We start from the raw sequence: 21,338 nt of genomic DNA on the forward strand, positions 1-21,338 counted from the left end.
ATGCCAAAATTCCTGGGGTGGCAAGACATAGCCTTACATATAATTGGTAAATATATATATATATATATATATATATATATATATATATATATATTAACCAATTATATGTAAGGCTATGTCTTGCCACCCAAGATGATTGAGTAATATATAAACACACACACATATATATATATATTATGTGTTTATATATGTTTATATATTACTCAATCATCTGGGGTGGCAAGACATATGATTGACCCCAGATGATTGAGTAATATATAAACACACACACATATATATATATATATATATATATATATATATATATATATGTGTGTGTTTATATATGTTTATATATTACTCAATCATCTGGGGTGGCAAGACATATTCTTGCATATTACATGTGATAATACATGGCACAATGACTTATGGGGCTGGCATAGCCCCATAGGATTTTGTAATGTGAGCCACAATCTGTCGGTGGTACACCCGCGTGGAGAGGTTTGTCTTGCCATGGTACCTCCTCCTTTTTTGCATCCTCTATCTGTTGTTGTCTCAGGCATTGCCTTAGCAGTTTAATTGTGGGTGCTATCTTTGTGATGTACATGTGAATACTCTGTGTTTCATCCAGGACTGTGGCATTGACACTCATCAGGCCCGACCTGCTTCCTTCTGGCTGGTGTACATTCTCTGGGTGCAGGAATTTGGATTGAATCCTCCAATCATAGTGAGTAGTTTCCAGTTCTCTTTTTTTTTTCAGTTTGACAATTTTTATTGGTTTAATAGTTGAGGTACAGAAAGGAAAAAAAAAGTGGGAACGAAAAAACATAAGTCAATGCACAGAAGAGCATTGTCGGTGTAGTAACACATCAAGTGAATATCATACAGGTTGACACACAAAAGTACAGTATGACAGTGTTATTTAACATTCACATCTTAGTGGCAGTTCCCATAATATCATTAAAAAGTTCAACTGTAGTCCCTGTATGTCCTCCCCTGAGCAGGGTGAGGTATTCAACATGTTGAGGAATGTTAAGTTTGTCAACTAGGTCGGACGGTGACAATGCAACCTTTGGTGGTGAGTCTGGAAAGGCGGACATTGGAGTTGGGGGGTGGGACAAGGTGGAAAGGTGATGAGCCTACAGATCAGGGAAGTGAGGCATGGGGGGAGAGAGTGCTTACAGGAAGGTAAAGTAAGAGAAGGAGCAGAAAGGAGAAGGAATTGAAATGAGCTAGAAGGGACAGCAAGGAGGATGAAGGGTCCACAAGGAGAAAGAAGGGTCTGCAAGGAGCACAAAGGGTCAACAAGGAGAAGGAAGGGTCTGCAAGGAGCACGAAGGGTCAGCAAGGAAAAGGAAGGTAAAGCAGCACAAAGGTAAAGTAGAAAGAGCAGAAAGGGTCAGTAAGGAGCTGAAAATGGCAGCAAGGAGCAGGAAGGGACAGAAAGAAGCACAAAGGTGACGTAGGAGAAGTAACAGAAATGAGCAGGAAGGGTCTGCAAGGGGCAGCAAGGAGTAGGAAGGGTCTGCAAGGACCAGGAAGGGTCTGCAAAGAGCATATTACATAGTTACATAGTTACATAGCTGAAAAGAGACTTGCGTCCATCAAGTTCAGCCTTACTCACATATGCTTTTGCTGTTGATCCAAAAGAAGGCAAAAAACCCAGTCTGAAGCACTTCCAATTTTGCAACAAACTAGGAAAAAATTCCTCTTGACCCCAAAATAGCAGTCAGATGTCTCCTTGGATCAAGCAGCTATTACCCCACTAATTAGAAATTATATCCCTGTATGTTATGTTTTTGCAAGTATTTATCCAATTGCAGTTTAAACATCTGTATAGACTCTGACAAAACCACCTCTTCAGGCAAAGAATTCCATATCCTTATTGCTCTTACTGTAAAAATTATTTTCTTTGCCTTAGATGAAACCAAAGAAAAGAAAATGTTACTTGCGCTTTCTCCTTAATCCCTATGTATATTTAGACAAATGGAGGTCATTTAGTTGCTCCAATGGCCATTGGAGGGATGCCCGCCTGCCAACGTCAAGGCAGACCCCCCTAAGCGGGTCCTAACACTGACCCTTCAGCCTGCTTCCTTGAGCTTCTGGCAAAGATATCTCTAATGAGACAGAAAGGGATATTTTTTATATACACCCCTTTACTTATTAACCCTTAATAGGGAACACATGGGATGGGTAGCAGCATTGTAACCAGGCTGTGTGATACAAAGTAAATACAAATACAAAAAGAGAAGTCCTGCGCTTAAGCAGCAAGGACTACAACACACATCAGCCCCAATATATAGTAAAAACCAAAGAAAAGAAAATGTTACTTGCGCTTTCTCCTTAATCCCTATGTATATTTAGACAAATGGAGGTCATTTAGTTGCTCCAATGGCCATTGGAGGGATGCCCGCCTGCCAACGTCAAGGCAGACCCCCCTAAGCGGGTCCTAACACTGACCCTTCAGCCTGCTTCCTTGAGCTTCTGGCAAAGATATCTCTAATGAGACAGAAAGGGATATTTTTTATATACACCCCTTTACTTATTAACCCTTAATAGGGAACACATGGGATGGGTAGCAGCATTGTAACCAGGCTGTGTGATACAAAGTAAATACAAATACAAAAAGAGAAGTCCTGCGCTTAAGCAGCAAGGACTACAACACACATCAGCCCCAATATATAGTAAAAACCAAAGAAAAGAAAATGTTACTTGCGCTTTCTCCTTAATCCCTATGTATATTTAGACAAATGGAGGTCATTTAGTTGCTCCAATGGCCATTGGAGGGATGCCCGCCTGCCAACGTCAAGGCAGACCCCCCTAAGCGGGTCCTAACACTGACCCTTCAGCCTGCTTCCTTGAGCTTCTGGCAAAGATATCTCTTTGGGGCTGATGTGTGTTGTAGTCCTTGCTGCTTAAGCGCAGGACAGCCTGGTTACAATGCTGCTACCCATCCCATGTGTTCCCTATTAAGGGTTAATAAGTAAAGGGGTGTATATAAAAAATATCCCTTTCTGTCTCATTAGAGATATCTTTGCCAGAAGCTCAAGGAAGCAGGCTGAAGGGTCAGTGTTAGGACCCGCTTAGGGGGGTCTGCCTTGACGTTGGCAGGCGGGCATCCCTCCAATGGCCATTGGAGCAACTAAATGACCTCCATTTGTCTAAATATACATAGGGATTAAGGAGAAAGCGCAAGTAACATTTTCTTTTCTTTGGTTTTTACTATATATTGGGGCTGATGTGTGTTGTAGTCCTTGCTGCTTAAGCGCAGGACTTCTCTTTTTGTATTTGTATTTACTTTGTATCACACAGCCTGGTTACAATGCTGCTACCCATCCCATGTGTTCCCTATTAAGGGTTAATAAGTAAAGGGGTGTATATAAAAAATATCCCTTTCTGTCTCATTAGAGATATCTTTGCCAGAAGCTCAAGGAAGCAGGCTGAAGGGTCAGTGTTAGGACCCGCTTAGGGGGGTCTGCCTTGACGTTGGCAGGCGGGCATCCCTCCAATGGCCATTGGAGCAACTAAATGACCTCCATTTGTCTAAATATACATAGGGATTAAGGAGAAAGCGCAAGTAACATTTTCTTTTCTTTGGTTTTTACTATATATTGGGGCTGATGTGTGTTGTAGTCCTTGCTGCTTAAGCGCAGGACTTCTCTTTTTGTATTTGTATTTACTTTGTATCACACAGCCTGGTTACAATGCTGCTACCCATCCCATGTGTTCCCTATTAAGGGTTAATAAGTAAAGGGGTGTATATAAAAAATATCCCTTTCTGTCTCATTAGAGATATCTTTGCCAGAAGCTCAAGGAAGCAGGCTGAAGGGTCAGTGTTAGGACCCGCTTAGGGGGGTCTGCCTTGACGTTGGCAGGCGGGCATCCCTCCAATGGCCATTGGAGCAACTAAATGACCTCCATTTGTCTAAATATACATAGGGATTAAGGAGAAAGCGCAAGTAACATTTTCTTTTCTTTGGTTTTTACTATATATTGGGGCTGATGTGTGTTGTAGTCCTTGCTGCTTAAGCGCAGGACTTCTCTTTTTGTATTTGTATTTGCCTTAGATGAACTCTCCTTTCTTCAAGCCTAAATGTGTGACCTCGTGTCCTATGTATAGCCCTGTTTATGAATAGATTTCCAGATAATGGTTTGTACTGGCCCGAATATATTTGTATAATATTATCATATCCCCTCTCAGGCGCCGTTTTCCAAACTGAAGAGATTTACATTTTTTAACCTTTCTTCATAACTAAAATGCCCCATTCCTTTTATCAATTTTGTAGCTCGTCTCTGTACTTTTTCTAGTGCCATGATATCTTTCTTTAGAACAGGTGCCCAAAATTGCACAGAATATTCAAGGTGTGGTCTTACCAGAGATTTATAAAGAGGCAAAATTATATTTTCATCTCGAGAATTTATGCCCCTATTTATACATGACATAACCTTACTGGCCTTAGCAACGGCAGATTGACATTGCATATTGCTACTTAATTTGTTGTCTATAACAATTCCCAAATCCTTCTCGTGTGTGGTTATCCCTAGTTCACTACCATTTAGGGTGTAAATAGCTTGTGCATTCTTAACCCCGAAGTGCATAACTTTGCATTTTTCTACGTTAAATTTCATCTGCCATTTTAGTGCCCAGTCCCCCAATCTATCCAAATCCCTCTGCAGCAAGGCAATATCCTGCTCACATTTTATTACTTTACAAAGTTTTGTGTCATCTGCAAACACTGATACATGGCTTTCAATGCCCATTTCAAGATCATTTATAAATATGTTAAATAGAAGCGGTCCCAAAACAGAACCCTGAGGGACACCACTTACCACTTTTGTCCAGTTTGAAAATGTACCATTTATGACAACTTGTTGTACTCTATCCTTAAGCCAATGTTCTACCCAAGAAAGCAGAAAGGGACAGAAGGAGCACAAAGGTAAAGGAGCAGAAATAATCAGAAGGAGCACAAAGTAAAGTAGATGAAGGAGCAGAAAGGGTCTGCAAGGAGCAGAAAGGGATCTAAAAGAGAAAGGAGCAGAAGGAGGAGCAAAATAAGCAGAAACTAGCAGAAAGGTAACGGAGCAGAAGGAGCCAAGGAGGAAAGAAGACAGTGTTAGAAGAAAAAGAAGACTGTCAAATGAAGGAGAAGAAAAGGAGATTGGAGCAGGAAGGACAAGTGAAGTGAACCCTCCACTTTATTCTGGACACCACATCATAAGGCTTTGGTACCTGGGCCTGGCAGGGAAACTTTGGACCTTCTCATCTCATCAGGTAAAAAAAAATTATCAGTGTTAATGTGTTCACTTTTATTTACTGAGTGTCAGGAAACACAGAGTGCCGCTGGGAGGGGTGTCGCTGATTGGCTAGAGCAGTCAGCTGGCACTCTAAGCCAAACAGTAGCTCTCCATTCATAAAAAAGTAAACATTTTTATGAATCGTGAACTAACGATTGGCTTAGAGTGTCAACTGACCACTCTAGCCAATCTGCAGCACCCATGTCTGACGTCAATCTGCACTTCCTGACACTCCGTTTCAGAAGCCGAATATCACTGAACGACCTGGAAATCTGGAGCTGGAGGAAGCCTTTGGGGTTAAACCATTTGAGAGCGGTTTAACCCCTTAAAGGAAAGAGAGCACCCAGGGGCTTCCTGGCATCATAGCATTTTCATTTAGAAGCTCTTATGGTGACCAGAATGTTCCTTTAATTTGCTTAAAGGAACACTATAGTGTCAGGAATACAAACATGTATTCCTGACACCATAGTTGTGAAAACGCTATTCACCCTGGCTTTATGTGATAATGACTATGCTCCTCTCCTTCACGACACTGTCAAAAAGGGACAAAGCATGGATGTCATTACAATTATACCCCCCCCTGGAAAAATTCCTGCAGACGCCCATGTACATACACACATACATACACACAGACACATAGTCACACACCTACACATACAAAGACACATACATACATACAGGCACACACACGCAAGACACATACATACAAACAGACAGGTACACATACAGACAAACATACACACACAGACACACACATTCACATATACAAAACAACATACATACATACATACACGCAGGCACATACATACACACAGACACATACACACATACATACAAAGACACATACATACAAACAAACAGACAGGCACACATACAGACAGACACACATACAAACAAACACACACATATACAAAATATTTTAGTCACCCTCCTGTTTCCTACCTTTTAGGTGCAGGAGGGTGGCATTCCCTGGGGTCCAGTGGTGGCTCAGGCTGGTGGGAGTCAGAGTTCCCACGCATGCTCTGTGTGATTGCTGGGCCATCGGGTGACCCTAACAGCAGTTTGCCGGGGCCGCAAAACATGGCGGCTTGTACCCGGTCGCAGGGGTCCGCAGGGCGGCCGGGCCCCCTGGAGTGATGGGCCCGGTCGCAGCTGCGACCCCTGCGACCCCTATATGTACACCAGTGGGGGCCATAGTCACAGGGTAAGAGGCTGGCAAGTATGCCCCTCCAAGAATCCATGACGAGGTCCAGTTCGTCACACAAGCCATGAGGTAAAAGTAACTGCCTGCAGAGCTTAGAGACAGGATAGTGTTGAGGCACAGATCTGGAGAAGACTACAAAAAATATTTGACCCCAAGAGCAACCTGGCTTCCATAAATCTTAAATAAAAGAAGTTTGGAGCACACTGGGCTCTTTCTAGAGCATTTGGGGAAGAAAGGCCTTGGTAAGACACATGACCAAAAACTTGATGGTTACTCTATACACATTGCCAATCAGCTACAATTAACGTGCAATTATAACCTTATATTAATGTGTACTCCTTACATAGTTTATGATGAAAAGATGCCCATTGTTACAATCTCATTGCACATAGTGTCTTATGACTGCAGCAATTTCCAACAATTGTAGTTCTAAAACCACCCTCTCATTCAAATTTGGCATTGTTCTTTGCTGAGAGGATGCATAGCCAGTTATTTTGGAAGATATAGTTCAGCCAATAAGCTACAAACATACATGCAAACATTACCTACATGTAAGTTCTCACAAACATTAGCAGTATTGTGTATATTGTGCATCTGTTTTATAATAGAGAGATGTGATAACATGTCGAACCTGCTATTGTCTTGCTGTCGGTTACGCTAATGAAATTGGGGAATATGGTTTGATGGCAATGAAATGGGGGAATATTGCTAAAAGACCACTTATTTCACCTGTAAAGATACCTACCTCTCTATTTGGTCTTCACAATAGTATTTTACTCACAATACTTATATGCTTTTTAATTCTCATAGGGCCAGCTCCCAGGAAATGGGGCTGTTTTTGTAGATTTACAATGCTCCAAGGTGAAAAACAATGTTTTCTTTTATTCATTTCCAGGCAAACTGAACTTCAAGGTTAATTATTATATGTGCAAAAAAAGCAACCCTTAGCCACCTCCTGTTCGCTTATGCAATCCATCCGGATACATGTGACTTTCTTCCTCCCCTACTGAGGCTATAATTTTGCATGGCACCTAATGGCCCTATTGTGTTCTTTTTTTGGCAGCAGATCAATAACTCTGCATTCACCTGTCTCTTTATTCAGTTTGTGCCAAGGATTTAACTAATCATATATGTCACTAACTAGAACTTTTTATAAATATAGAAAAAACCCTAAAGCCTTTTATTGTTCCTCAGGTGAACTAGTAAATAATGTTCCAGAATTGGAGTTGTATACTCAGCTGTGACAATGTATCAAAGTTGAGTTATATTATCATGTACTGTTTTCTGTAGTGCCTTGCATAGGTATTCACTGCTTATATATATCATATTTTTCTGTGTATAAGACGCCCCTGTATAAGACGACCCCTAATTGTTAAGCATACAATTAAGAAATGCATATTTTAAACATCAAACAGAGCAACTGTGATATTTCACTTTTATTCAAGAAACACTGTCCTCCTTAAAGGATCACTATAGAGTCAGGAACACAAACATTTATTCCTGACCCTATAGTGTTAAAACACCATCTAGCCCCCCTGGGCCCCTCATGCCTCCATAAATATAGTAACAATCTTACTATATTCAAGCCTGAAGTTGTAACTCTGCATGCTGTTAGACTCAGAAAAACAAGCAGTCTGCTGACATCATCAGAAGTGGTAGCCTGATCCAATCACAATGCTTCCCCATAGGATTGGCTGAGACTGACAAGGAGGCAGATCAGGGGCAGAGCCAGCATGATTCAAACACAGCCCTGGCCAATCAGCGTCTCCTCATAGAGATGAATTGAATCAATGAATCTCTATGAGGAAAGGTCAGTGTCTGCATGCAGACGGAGAAGATACTGAATGTTTGGATGCATTTTAGGCAGCCATGACCCAGTAAGGATCTCTAACAGTTATCTGAGGAGTGGCCAGTGAAGTTATCACTAGGCTGTAATGTAAACACTGCATTTTCTCTGAAAGGACAGGGTTTACAGCAAAAATCCTGAAGGTAATGATTCTACTCACCAGAACAAATTCAAAAAGCTGTAGTTGTTCTGGTGACTATAGTGTCCCTTTAAATCCACGCTCTAGGCTGTAATGTTTGAAATTGTTTGTACTGTTTGTATTTAGATTGAAACCCTCTCCTCCTTAAATCCACTCTTTTTTCTATTAATTTTATCACTTTTTTGATATGCTATGTTTCATTATGTATGAATTTTATTGTATTGTATGTATGACAATTATTGTATTAATATTTGTGTGGCAGGCTGTGTAATTGCGGCTGCTCTCGTCAGCTCAGTGTAACTCCAGCTCTCCTGCCTGTGCACTTTACTCTTGGTATTTACGGTATGTACCGTATTTACTCCCCGAGCGCTGGCTCCCTGAGTGCTGAACTAGTGTACATGAGGAATGGGGGACCTGAATTTAGTCTCCGAGCGCTGATGGAGGAGCTGCGCCTGACTGAGTGTTCTTGGAGAATGGGGAACTGGGCAGCCAGGGGGCACCTATTTAATTTTATAAGACGACCCCCAATTTTAAACTTGAAAATTTTGGGAACAATATTGTCTTATGCACAGAAAAATACGGTACCTGTTGCTTAAGTATCAACTATGCATACTTAAACACATGTTGTTTATATTACTTTTTAATATCCCATAAACTTAAAGCCATCTGTTTAAAAAAACAAAACCCTAAAATATATTGCCTGTATGAGTATTCAAAACACCTCACATTTAATTAGCAACCCCTTAAAAAATTAGAACATAATTTGTCAGAAAGATAAATTATACATGTTATTGCTTTTAGGAGATATTAATTAATATTAAATAACACCACCCCCAGTGCGGTTATAGCCGCAATGCTTATAGCTATTGTGGTTAATACTAGTGTTACTACCCCTCTCTATTCCCTTCTAACTTCTTCCTCTTTCTACGTCATAGACCCTGACTGAGAAGCACAGTCATCTTTACAAAGCAATACACTGCTCCCCTATAATGTTTATGCACTGACTTCATAGCCAGTGTGCCTTTATCTGATGTTTGCCACTCTGTTCTGGACTGGCATTCCTCTGGCAAAGCCTAAGATGTACTTATTTTGCTGCAAATGAGAGTAGGAGAACCCTAGAAGGGTTTTGCTGCTGCTGTTTACCTGTCCCTCAGTCATTGACCTACATTCTACACTATTAGCATAGCCCTGTATACCAGCTGTAGTGGTAGAGGTTAACACAGTGAGGGAGTTTAAACATTCGTGGGATAGGCATAAGGCTATCCTAGACTTAAGATAAAGCCAGGGACTAATTAAAAGTATTTCGAAATATTGGGCAGACTAGATGGGCCGAATGGTTCTTATCTGCCGTCACATTCTATGTTTCTATGTTATATATTTGCAAGCAATTCTGTAAAGTTTAAAATGAATGCTCTTTAAAGGACCACTATAGGCACCCAGACCACTTCAGCTCAATGAAGTGGTCTGGGTACCAGGTCCCTCTAGTTTTTTTTTTTTTTTTTTATTCTTTATTTATGTTGTGCAGGTGGGTACAAGATATCAACAGACGCCACAACATCGTATTGCAAGATTAACACACGTTAGGTAGTGGCATGAGAATTCGCACATTTTTTATAATTTAAACTAGTTTAGACAATTATATTGTTAGAGTAAAAGTAAATAAAACAAGTGAGAACACTTAATGGATAACAGTTGTAGATTAGACATTACGTGACATATAAGGCTGCACTTTTTTATAATAAACTAGATAATGCTTATGATCGACTAAGATTATATTAATAGGAGAGGTGGTTGCTATCTGGTCAGGTCTGACTGCTATTCAAGACATGAGCTGAGTAATTAAACAATGTAACTCTATAAGATGTAAAAAATACTAAGTACTTTAAAATTATTTTAGATCATTATAAGCCTACAGACTTATCAGTTGTATAGTGTATTGGATTTGAATCAATTTAATCACCAGCCTTCTAGTTTTACACAATTTAGATGCAAGTTGTTTATAAGGCTAGTGATAATATTATTCCATTTTACAAGCAGTTAACATTTTATTTCTACCCAGAACTAAATAAAAAGAGGAAGGCAGTGTGTAACTTCCATTATTTCAGACAATCCCCTTCACCAAAATAAAGTGTAACACAAAACTGGGTCGTGGGATTTAAAGGCATGCTGTAAACTGCCGCTGGTAGGATAAACACAACAGTGAGTTCAGCTCTGTGTAATTCCAATACAACAAGAAATTGAGATTAGTTGCATTAGACTTGGACACACATGGAACACTAAAGGTTTCGGTTGTAGATATAAAGATGAGATCTCAGCATGATAAATTACAAAATTTAAAGAAAGGAATATCCTAAACAGATTTTAACTGAAATTACAATGCAGAGCATGTCCCACACTATACGTGGTGCTTTATGCTAGGTTTTACTTTTAGTTTTTAAGGTGAACTTCTCACCGCCACTTTTCAAACACAAAGCAAAGGCGGTTAATCAAAATTCAAGACATTGCCATCGAAGTGTGTCTGAACATGCTTCTCAAAGATCTGTTGGTCGCAGTCTGGAGGAAATTGCTCGTTACACATAGGACCCACCTTTCAGTGACTTTCAACGTGAGCTTCAAACTGAACTTGATCAAAATTAGGAGGAAAAATCAAAGAGCATAGAGGGCACTTCTTCTGCATAGCATATCTTGGATCAAAGCAGAAACCAGCTTGCTCTTGTCCAGAAAAGCTGGGATCGTCCTGGTCCAGATGGAAAATGACATCATAAACATCCCGTTTTGTTGGGTTTCCCTTCATTCCATACCCAGCAGAGGGAAGAGCTTTGTGTGGGATGCTCAGCTTCCGCCAGAGTGTTATGGGTGGTCGGCTGTGGTGGAGGGTTCGGCAACAGTGGAGGAGCGCCGGTCTCGGAGGGCCAGCGAGTCAGCCAATGCCCTTAATGGGCCATGTTTTGCAGGCTCTGTCCAGGTCAGCTATGGAGCGTGCACGGTGGGTCAAGCCTCTGAGGGCTCCAGGTCTCACTGCCGAGTGGAGTTGAGGCGAGGAGGCTCCCTGGTCCTAAGCCCGTGCCACGGTTTGCCTCTGTGTGCTGTTGAATGGGGGCCCTGCAAAGTCCCAGTCTGGGCCCATCAAGGGAAAGTAGGGTCGGGTCGTGGTCTTTCTTCGCCTTGCGAGTAATTTGCTCCGCTTGCGTGGTCGCTGCCGGGGAGCCGGTCTGTTGGTGATTCCCTGCCCTGGAAGGCGGTTGTCGCTTTTGGTGGGTGCTGGACGCAGTTGGGTGCCGTTTTGTAATCTGCGGCCTTTTCTTGTCTCTTGTCTCTGGTCGCTTGGGGGTCCCGGTTGGGATTTGCTGCTCTTGCCGCCAGCTTCGCCCAGAAGGCCCCTAGGATAGCATTGAGTTTTGCTTCTAGGCCATCCTGGGCCTCCGGTCCGCATTGCGTGTTTAATAGCCTTGTGTGGCTATGGCAGGGGAGTACGTCCGCCATCTTGTGTGTCGAGTTTCTTTTCGCAGTTTCACTGTGTGATTTGTCCGGGCCCATCCACTCCGTAGGCATTGGAGTGTGGACCGGGATATCCCTCCCGGCCCAGAGGGGGGGGGGAACGGGATTCTGTGTGGTCCCGCCGGGGGAAGAGACAGGGGACGGGAGATCGGCTGCTTCTCCCGCCCGACGTCCCCTCTAGGCCGCAACCGCTCTGTCAGGTTTTTGATGGCCGGCATCCCGGTTTTCTGGACCGGAGCGCTCCAGCCATTGTCTGTGATAATTAAGTCCCTTTGTGGGTCAAGTTGTGAGCGGCAGGAGTTTCGCTTCGATGCTTGGTCGGGTTTTTGCTCGGGAGCTCCTGCAAGTTGCGACCATCCACCATGCTGGTCAGGCCCCTCCCCGTCCCTCTAGTTTTAACCCTGCAGCTGTAAACATAGCAGTTTCAGAGAAACTGCTATGTTTCACTGAGGGTTAAACTTTTTCACTGAGGGTTAATCCAGCCTCTAGTGGCTGTCTCGCTGACAGCCGCTAGAGGCGCTTCCACGAGTCTCACTGTGAAAATCACAGTGAGAAGACGCTGGACGTCCATAGGAAAGCATTGAGGGTGGGGGGACCTAATGACCCTATAGTACCAGGAAAACAAGTTTTTTTTTTCATGTCACTATAGTGGTCCTTTAAGTTGTGCGTAGTATTTCAGGCATGTTTGAATATGTGGTACCTTTTGAAGCAGTAACAATTATACTTATGGGGTAAGTAAGTGTCAGCTTAAAATATTTATCAATTCTTATTGACAGATTTTCTACAAGTTTCAAATAGTAAATGAGCTCAACCAGTTGATATATATCCTTGGCGGAAGTGCTAAGTAGCTCATAAAAAATTGGTATTAAGTTTATTTTATACACTTAACTGTCTATGAACAAAAGTAGTATTTGGTGCTCAATTTGTGTGCATTCATTGAATAAAAATTACCTGGAAATTAAAATATTTTTTTGTATTATGAATGATTAATTATTGTTCTTTCTTTTAATAATCAATACATTAATCAATCTATCAATGTATTTTTAAAATGTATTTATAAATTTAAAATATAAAAAAATTTAAATATTTTTTTCAATATTTCAGATACAGTTGAATGGTGCTGCTTGCGTAATGAGACCATACTCGGTTTCATCAAGCATTGCATTCACACAAAAAGAGGTTTTTCTTGTGAGTGGTGCTATTTAATAAATCACAAAGGCCATTGCTTTTTTGGCATAGGTTTGCCTCCAAGCCAAATATCCAATTGTCAGGCTATGAAAAATTGAGCTACAAAAGGTTATACAAAAATGGCAATGAATCTTACTCAGTCAGTCCTGACTCATTGATGTGGTCATGGGGCTACTTCAGTTAGGTACTTCTGCAGCTAGGACCCTAATGAGGTCAGAGTAAAATGATTACTAAACCCTACCAAAATCCTCTGAATCAATAGCACCTTAATGGGTTACTCAGAGAGTCATTACCACTACAGTTTGTATCCTGGTAATTGGGCAAACCCGCTGGGCATTGAGGGTCCTCTAAAGAATCTACATGAGATTGGATGCCACCCCTGCAGGCCATTCAGTGACTGAGACGTCAGCTGGGAACTCTAAGCCAATGAATAACATTCTGTGCATAGAAACATGCATAGAATTAACATTAGCCATCTCAGAACTCTTGTCAAGTTGGCTAATAACACCCAATGACACTGCTTGATGTGGAGTTATACCTCCGGGCTCTGGCAGCAAAAGCTGCACCTACAGGCTCCAGGCACCATGATTACTTAAAAAAAATAGTACCTTTTAGCACTAACAAAGCCATTAATTTTTAAGCAATTAACAGAATGCCTAAAAATAGGAGTTTAATGTGCAAATCCCTAAAAATCTATATGTAGATCTAAAAATAAACATGCATCATGAATATTATCCGATGCTGACTTGATTGGCCTATTTCCTGCTAGCTACAGCAAATATTTTAGGAATGGCTATTCAGTAAACATATAACAAAATATCCCAAAATGTTTTAATGTGCAGCTGGATGGGCAGCTTCTGTCTAGAAACACTAGGTGGAGAAGTCTAGAGATTGAATGACTTGGAGATAAGCCAAACATTCAGAGTTAATTTGTTGTTCTCAAGACTTGTGTTCCAATGAGCATGATAGGACATGAGCCCTGGTAGCTATTGTAATATGGAAGTTAGCAGTGAGAGGCTGGATGGATACTCGAGAAAGCAGGATGTAGTGAAGGCCAGAGTAAATAAGCAGATATATCTAATGGGACAAATATTATTTATCCTGATGCTTTGTCAGATCACTATGCACAATGCGATTTTTCAGTTATAAAGAGAGTAGTTGTATAAAACAATTAACATTGACTTCGTAGTCAACTGTCTCTAGAAGCAGTGGTTTCTTAATTTAATAAAGTGTCATTTTGGATGCAGGTAGCCATGTGTATGTTACCAGTGTTTGTTCTGGAGGATGGTGGCAGATTATAGGATTATAAAAAGACCCGTCCTACCAGTTTGAGCTTCCACTGGTATAATTTACAGGATTAACACATATAATATAGTTATAGAGACTGAATACACACACACAACTCAGTCTTTGTCAACTGTTTGAAGGATCTGTTGTCAGGTTCCTGCGGGCAGCTGCGAGGGGAGGCTGCACTCCGCTCGCAGTACTCACCCTCCAGCCGTCCACAGTCCCCTCCTCCTCGCGGGTTCCTCCATGTCCCCCAGCGGCAGCATGCATGACGCTGCACGCTGGGAGACCGCCCAATATATCACACGCCGGGGTCAGTCACCTGACCCGGCGTTAAAGGCACAGTGCCTCAATCACAGTGGGAGTTTTAGATATCTCCCACGTGTGATTGTTAATTCGGATTGGAAATTATCCAATCAGAATTAACCTTTTGGTTTAAATACTTACCTTTTCTGTTCCTCCCTGCCCTGTTGTGGTCTTTGCTTGCTAGTATTGCTACCGAACTTGTGTTTCTGGTTACGTAATCTCTGGCTTGTTAATCTGACTTTGTGACTTTCTCCTACCCTTTGACCTCGGCTTGTTTCTCGTTATTCTGTCTTCTGGTTCCCCTTACTCGGCTTGTCTCCTGACTATTCTCTGTGTGCTTAGCCCGGCCACTCTAAGGTCCGGTACTGCACCTTTTCTCTGTGTGTGTGTTAGCGTGTTGGGTTCCACGAATCGTGACATCTGTTTTGTTTTGTTTATTTCAGTTACGCCACAAAAATAGCAAATTAAACAATCCTGATGGATCTGTTTCATCTCTCCTCCTGTCATGTCTGATTCCACTAATAAAAATGTGTTGGAAAAAAAAATGTAGGATTGAATATCTAAATATTCACTGCATACAAATCTCTGTAAAAGACAAACATTTTCGGGGGGCGGGGACGTGCTCTGTCTGAGCTCCCGCTTCGGGGGACCGAAAATCGGCGCAAACTAGAGGCAAACTCTCTCTATCAACTGGCAACGGAGATCAAGCGGAGCCCCAGACCCTGGGGTACGAGGAGATACCCCTCAAGACCCTACCTGGGACCTACAGTAACCCGAAGTAGGCCCGAGGCGTGTTGGAGCTTGAGCCGGGAAGAGACGGCCGGTCTCCTGGGTCTCCGGTTGGGGTCCGGCCTCCTCCCCGCCCTCTGGACCGGGGGGTCATCCCGGTCTACATCTACACCAGCAACTCCTATCATGCCAAGCCAGGCGGCACACAATCACCCTGCTGGGGAAAACTCAACGGCAGCACCCTCCCAAGATGGCCACCGCACGCCAGCCACATGTGCGAAGTACCCACGGACTGGAACTTGCACACAGAGGAAACCATCCAGCACCATCTGAGCACCACAGTAACCTGCTACAGGGATGGGTCAGCTCACTACACTACGTTACACAAAGTGAGGTTAGTGGCGTATGTGTGGGGCGGAAAAATGTCTTTATGCGAGTGGAAAGCCTGAACACAACCGCAGGCCACACGTCTAAGATGGTGGCAGCCCTCATCATGACACAGACAAAGCTGACTCAAATATCAGTGCAGCAAATGGCTTTCAGGAGCTGGGCAGCGAACGAGCAGCTGAAACTGAAGAGGCTGGTGGCAACCAAACCACAGAAGCAATCAGGGGAGAATGCCCTACGTCAAGAAGCCTCACTCACCCCCCTAAATGCCAAGCACCGGCACACAGAAAGGAGCGGCGGCTGTACGACACCTGAGCATACTGCTCCAGACCCTTATAGCCTTCACCCAAGACGGAACGACCCAGCAACAAGAGATAAAGGCTTGACGGGCACGGACTGACCCAGGGACTACTCCTATCAGGAAAGCATTATCAGCCCCTTGCCTAGTCGCAACCACTCTGTCAGGCATTACTGCGGCCCTCACCACCAAGGGTCACCTGCAGTAGAGCCCATCCTGATTCACTATACCGCGACTTACAATCCCCTGGCATTTCTGATATAAAGCACCCAATAAGCTGGCGAATCATTTAAGTTTTTGACTCTTTTTTTTTTCTTTTTTTTTGTTATAAACATGTGTAACCATTTAAGCATCATTGTTTAAAATGTTAAACTGTTATGAGACACATTCTCTACGCCTGCTCTTTGAGTCGGATTTATAAGCTTGATCTTTAAACCTGTCTTATACGCCTGATTTCCAAGCCTGATTTCTAAATCTGATCTCTAAACCTGATCTCTAAGCCTGACTCATAAACCTGAGTCATAAGCCTGTTTTCCAAGCCTGATTAATAAGCCTGTTTTCAAAGCCTGTTTTTATACGCCTGTTCTTCAAGCCTGTTTCATCTTAAATATAACTTACTTCAACTAAACGAGAACATACACTGTTAACATATAGATTTCTTTAACTTAAAAAAAATGGTGCTGTTTTTACATATGCCATGCTGATGTCTTTCCCTATTGTCATTATTGTACTTGCCCATGCTGTCGTGGCTGTGCAAGCTCTTTTGTCATAACATGCACAACAAAAATAAAGAATTTAAAAAAAAAAAGACAAACATTTTCAATTCTGCACTCAGTAGCAAAGAGTGACATTTGTTCTTGAGTAAATCGTTTTTTTTTTTTATTTAGAATTGATTATATGGTGAGTGACTGTCAAGATTATGTACCTAGGAACTCCAAGCTTTAAATATGGCCTTGGGCAACAATACAAAGTAATTTCACATGATACTATTATACAATGTGTTCTTTTCCCTTGCTCCAAAAGAGTTTGTAAGGTGTACATTGTTTTATGGTGCAATGCGCATTTTCTGTTATTTTGATGTTAGCATCAGTGTTAATTTTGTTGACTAACAATTCTAGTCCAATTTTTGTATACTACATTTTTTTAGATTTAGTTGACTAAAATTAGACTAAAACTAAAACAGTTCAGATGACTAAAATATAAGTGAAACTAAAATGGCATTTAAGTCAAAAGACTATGACTAAAACTAAATAGAAATTTGCTGGCAAAATTAACACTGGTTGGCTTGGCATACTGTAGTACTAAAATACCAGCATTTTAACTTGTAGCAGACTACAATTAACAGACACAGTCCTAAACACAGCAAGTGGCAGGCAGAGTTTTAATAGGAGTTACAGTAGCTATAGGAGTAAAAATGTTCTAACCCTACTGCGTGTGTTCCTATATCCCAATCAATCTATGTGTGTCATGATAATCAGCGTGCTACTGTCTAATATTGTATAGAAGTCACACAATCCATATGTTCAATTATTTCAGTTTTGTATTTTGTAGCTTGTATGTTTACCTGTCAAAATATGTTAAGGATTTTTGTTTTTATAGTTCTGTTTGCTATAAAATAGCCTAGTGGGTCTTACTGCAACACCTTCACATCTGGTGTGAGCTCAGGTTAGCATGTAGGAGTCACATTGCCCTCTGGGAACTATGAGGTTTTTGATGCTAAATGAGACAAGATATGCACCATTGAGAACAGTGCAGGGTCTACTGTTTAAGCAGTATTATAACACTGTAAATGTGGCCGTTTGGCATGATTACATAATAAGCCATATCATAAGGCAACGATACATGAGAATGATTAGTGCGTCAATTAACTTTTGATGATAGCACCCATTACACAATTAACCACTTAACAACAGATGATTAGATAGGATTACCATGACACAAAAAAAATAGCCTAACCCCTTGTTTTACATCAATTAATAGTTTTCTTTTCTTGCACGAAGATGGATCTCATTGCAATACATGCTTTACATAATGTTGAGTAGAATGACTGTAGTTGTGAAGCTATTTCGTTATGCTAACAACATACACAGGTTATTCATTAGATGGTAAACTTTAAAGTGTTGACAAATGACTTGCAACATTTTTGTCAATTGTCCATTTTTTGTATTCTTTCTAGCACTACCACGATATTTTAGATTTATGGAAATGACCCTGGCAGCTCCCAGGAAGACAATCCTTCATACCTGAAGCCCACATATGATTAGCCCACCTTGGCTCTATGCTAAACTAAATTAGCTCATGCATTTACATTAGACAGAGTTGAAGCATCCCAATGCAAAGAGTAGAATATTTCCCAGCTCTTTAACTCCTGAGAACCCTATATACAATCCCTATTTATACTACAAAGATCGTATTCGCAAAACGTTTCAGTGTACTAGCTGGTATTCTTTACCTGCTTGCACTGGTAGATTTGTCTCTATACATATTGTTTGAAACTGACCATGATAATTATAGTTATCAATTTAGTTTTGTTTATTCGTTATTGCTTTTGTTTTCTTACAGGGTTATTCACTAAAGTAATAATTCAAAGTGAATTCAAAATCAATTCCAAATTTAAGGTTCAGAGTAGCCAAACCAAAAGTACAGCTGAGTTACAGAATTTTTCCAGTTAAGCTACTTTAGGGACACTATAGTCACCAGAACAACTACAGCTTATTGAATTTGTTCTGGTGAGTAGAATCATTACCTTCAGGATTTTTGCTGTAAACCCTGTCTTTTCAGAGAAAATGCAGTGTTTACATTACAGCCTAGTGATAACTTCACTGCCCACTGGCCACTCCTCAGATAGCTGTTAGAGATCCTTCCTGGGTCATGGCTGCCCAAAATGCATCCAAACATTCAGTGTCTCCGTCCTCTGCATGCAGACACTGAACTTTCCTCATAGAGATTCATTGATTCAATTCATCTCTATGAGGAGATGCTGATTGGCCAGGGCTGTGTTTGAATCATGCTGGCTCTGCCCCTGATCTGCCTCTTTGTCAGTCTCAGCCAATCCTATGGGGAAGCATTGTGATTGGATCAGGCTACCACTTCTGCTGATGGCAGTGGGCAGGTCTAAAGGAAACAAGGACAAAGTAAACAGATGCAGACTTGAATACAAGTAAGATTTTACTATATGTAGGGAGGCATGAGGGGACCAGGGTGGCTAGATGGTGGTTTTAACCCTATAGGGTCAGGAATGCATGTGCTCCTTTAAACTTAAATTTGAAACTCACTTTGATTCATCTTGAATTCTCAGGTTAGTGAATAACCCTATTATTACACTGTAAATATTTGTTAAAGTGGTTGCTCACCATACTATTAGGTATGTGTGTGGGGAAAATATTCTGTTCAGTTTGGAATTCGAAATTCAGGACTTCGGCACTTTGGAGCTTCGGGACTTCGGCACTTTGGGACTTCGGAACTTCAACACTTTGGAACTTCGGCACTTAAGATGTTCTCTTGCAGCCGCTTAGTAGATAACTCCCTAATTCCCACGGTATTAGGGAGCTATCTACGAAAAGGCTGAAAGACCTAAATTGGTCTTGCAGTCAAATTTACTAATACTAAGTAAAGATTATACTGTGAGTAGGGGCATTACTAGTAAACAGTGAGCAGCCCCCCCAAAAAAGTGTCCCCCCCCCCTCCTGAGCCCCAACCCGTGCCCTGAGCGGCGAGTGGGGGCCCTAAAGTAGAATAAGGGGAGGGACCCATTGTCCTCCACCCCAGCCCCCACCCCTGAGTGACGGGTGGGGGCCCTAAATCAGAATAAGGGGAGGGACCTATTGTCCTCCCCCCCCCGGCCCCCACCCCTGAGCGGCAGGTGGGGGCCCTAAAGTAGAATAAGGGTGGGGGGACCTTATTGGTATTTAGGGCCCCCACCCACCACTCAGGGGTGGGGGCCCTAAATTAGAATAAGGGGGGACACATATTGACCTTCCCCCTGGCCCCCACCCCTGAGCGGTGGGTGGGCCCCTAAATACCAATATGGGGGGTCCTATTGTCCTCCCCCTCCCTGCCCCCACCCCTGAGCGGTGGGTGGGGGCCCTAAATAAAAATGTTACCCCCCCAGGTGACTAGGAGTCCCCAAACCCTTAGTCACCCACCTACCAAAAAAAATGAATAAACCTTTACCTACCCCCCTCACCTTAAAAATAGTGAGGGGGGGTACAATAACTAGGTACCTGTAAAAAAAGAAATTAAACTTACCATTTTATGAAACCTCTCCCCCCTCCGATGCTGAAAAAGTAATCCATCTTCACCAATGGAGGGCACCACGCAGACTGAGCTCCGCAGGGCGGGGCAAGGCTTATAAAGCCTTGCCCCACCCTGCAATTAGGCTCAGAGCACTCTGATTGGTTTGTTTAAGCCATCCATTCAGAGTGCTCTGACAGGTAAATGAAGAGACTGACAGGTCTCTACATTTACCTGTCACAGCACTCTGATTGGTTAGCTTGAAATTCAACAAATCAGAGTGCTCTGTGTCATTTTACTCAGCGTGGGAAAGTTCTTTGGAATTTTCCTACGCTGTGTAATTTAAATCATAACTCTCTGGTTGCTTTCAACTCAGGGGTGGGCGCCAGGGGGACTCGATAGGTGCCCCCCATTGTCATCCATGGCCCCCTCCCGCCGCTCCCTGGTGGGGGCCGGGGGGGGGGGGGCAATCCACTTGTGCGGCTCGGGAGGGGGGACACTTTTTTTGGGGGGGGGAGGTTTAACAGTGAGCAGCCACAGGCTGCCAAAAAAGCACTGATGCGTTGAGGCATGAACTCCACAAGACCTCTGAACGTGTCCTGTGGTATCTGGCACCAAGACATTAGCAGCAGATCATTTAAGTCCTAGAAGTTGCGAGGTAGGACCTCCATAGATCGCATTTGTTGTTCCAGCACCTCTTCTTTACATAGTGCATCCTGCTGCCATCTCTTCCCCAGGTAAATGACAAACACATACCCAGCCATCAACCTGATCTAAAAGAAAACGTGACTCAACAGACCAGGCATACTTATTCAATTGCTTCATGGTCCAGTTCTGATGCTCACGTCCCCATTGAAGGCTATTTCAGCAGTGGAGAGGGGTCATCATGGAAATTCTGGCTGGTTGTCTGCGATGCACTGTGTGTTCTATCATGACCAGCATTATCTTT

This window comes from Pelobates fuscus, chromosome 5 (assembly GCF_036172605.1).
Source record: "Pelobates fuscus isolate aPelFus1 chromosome 5, aPelFus1.pri, whole genome shotgun sequence".
Lineage (NCBI taxonomy): Eukaryota > Metazoa > Chordata > Amphibia > Anura > Pelobatidae > Pelobates > Pelobates fuscus.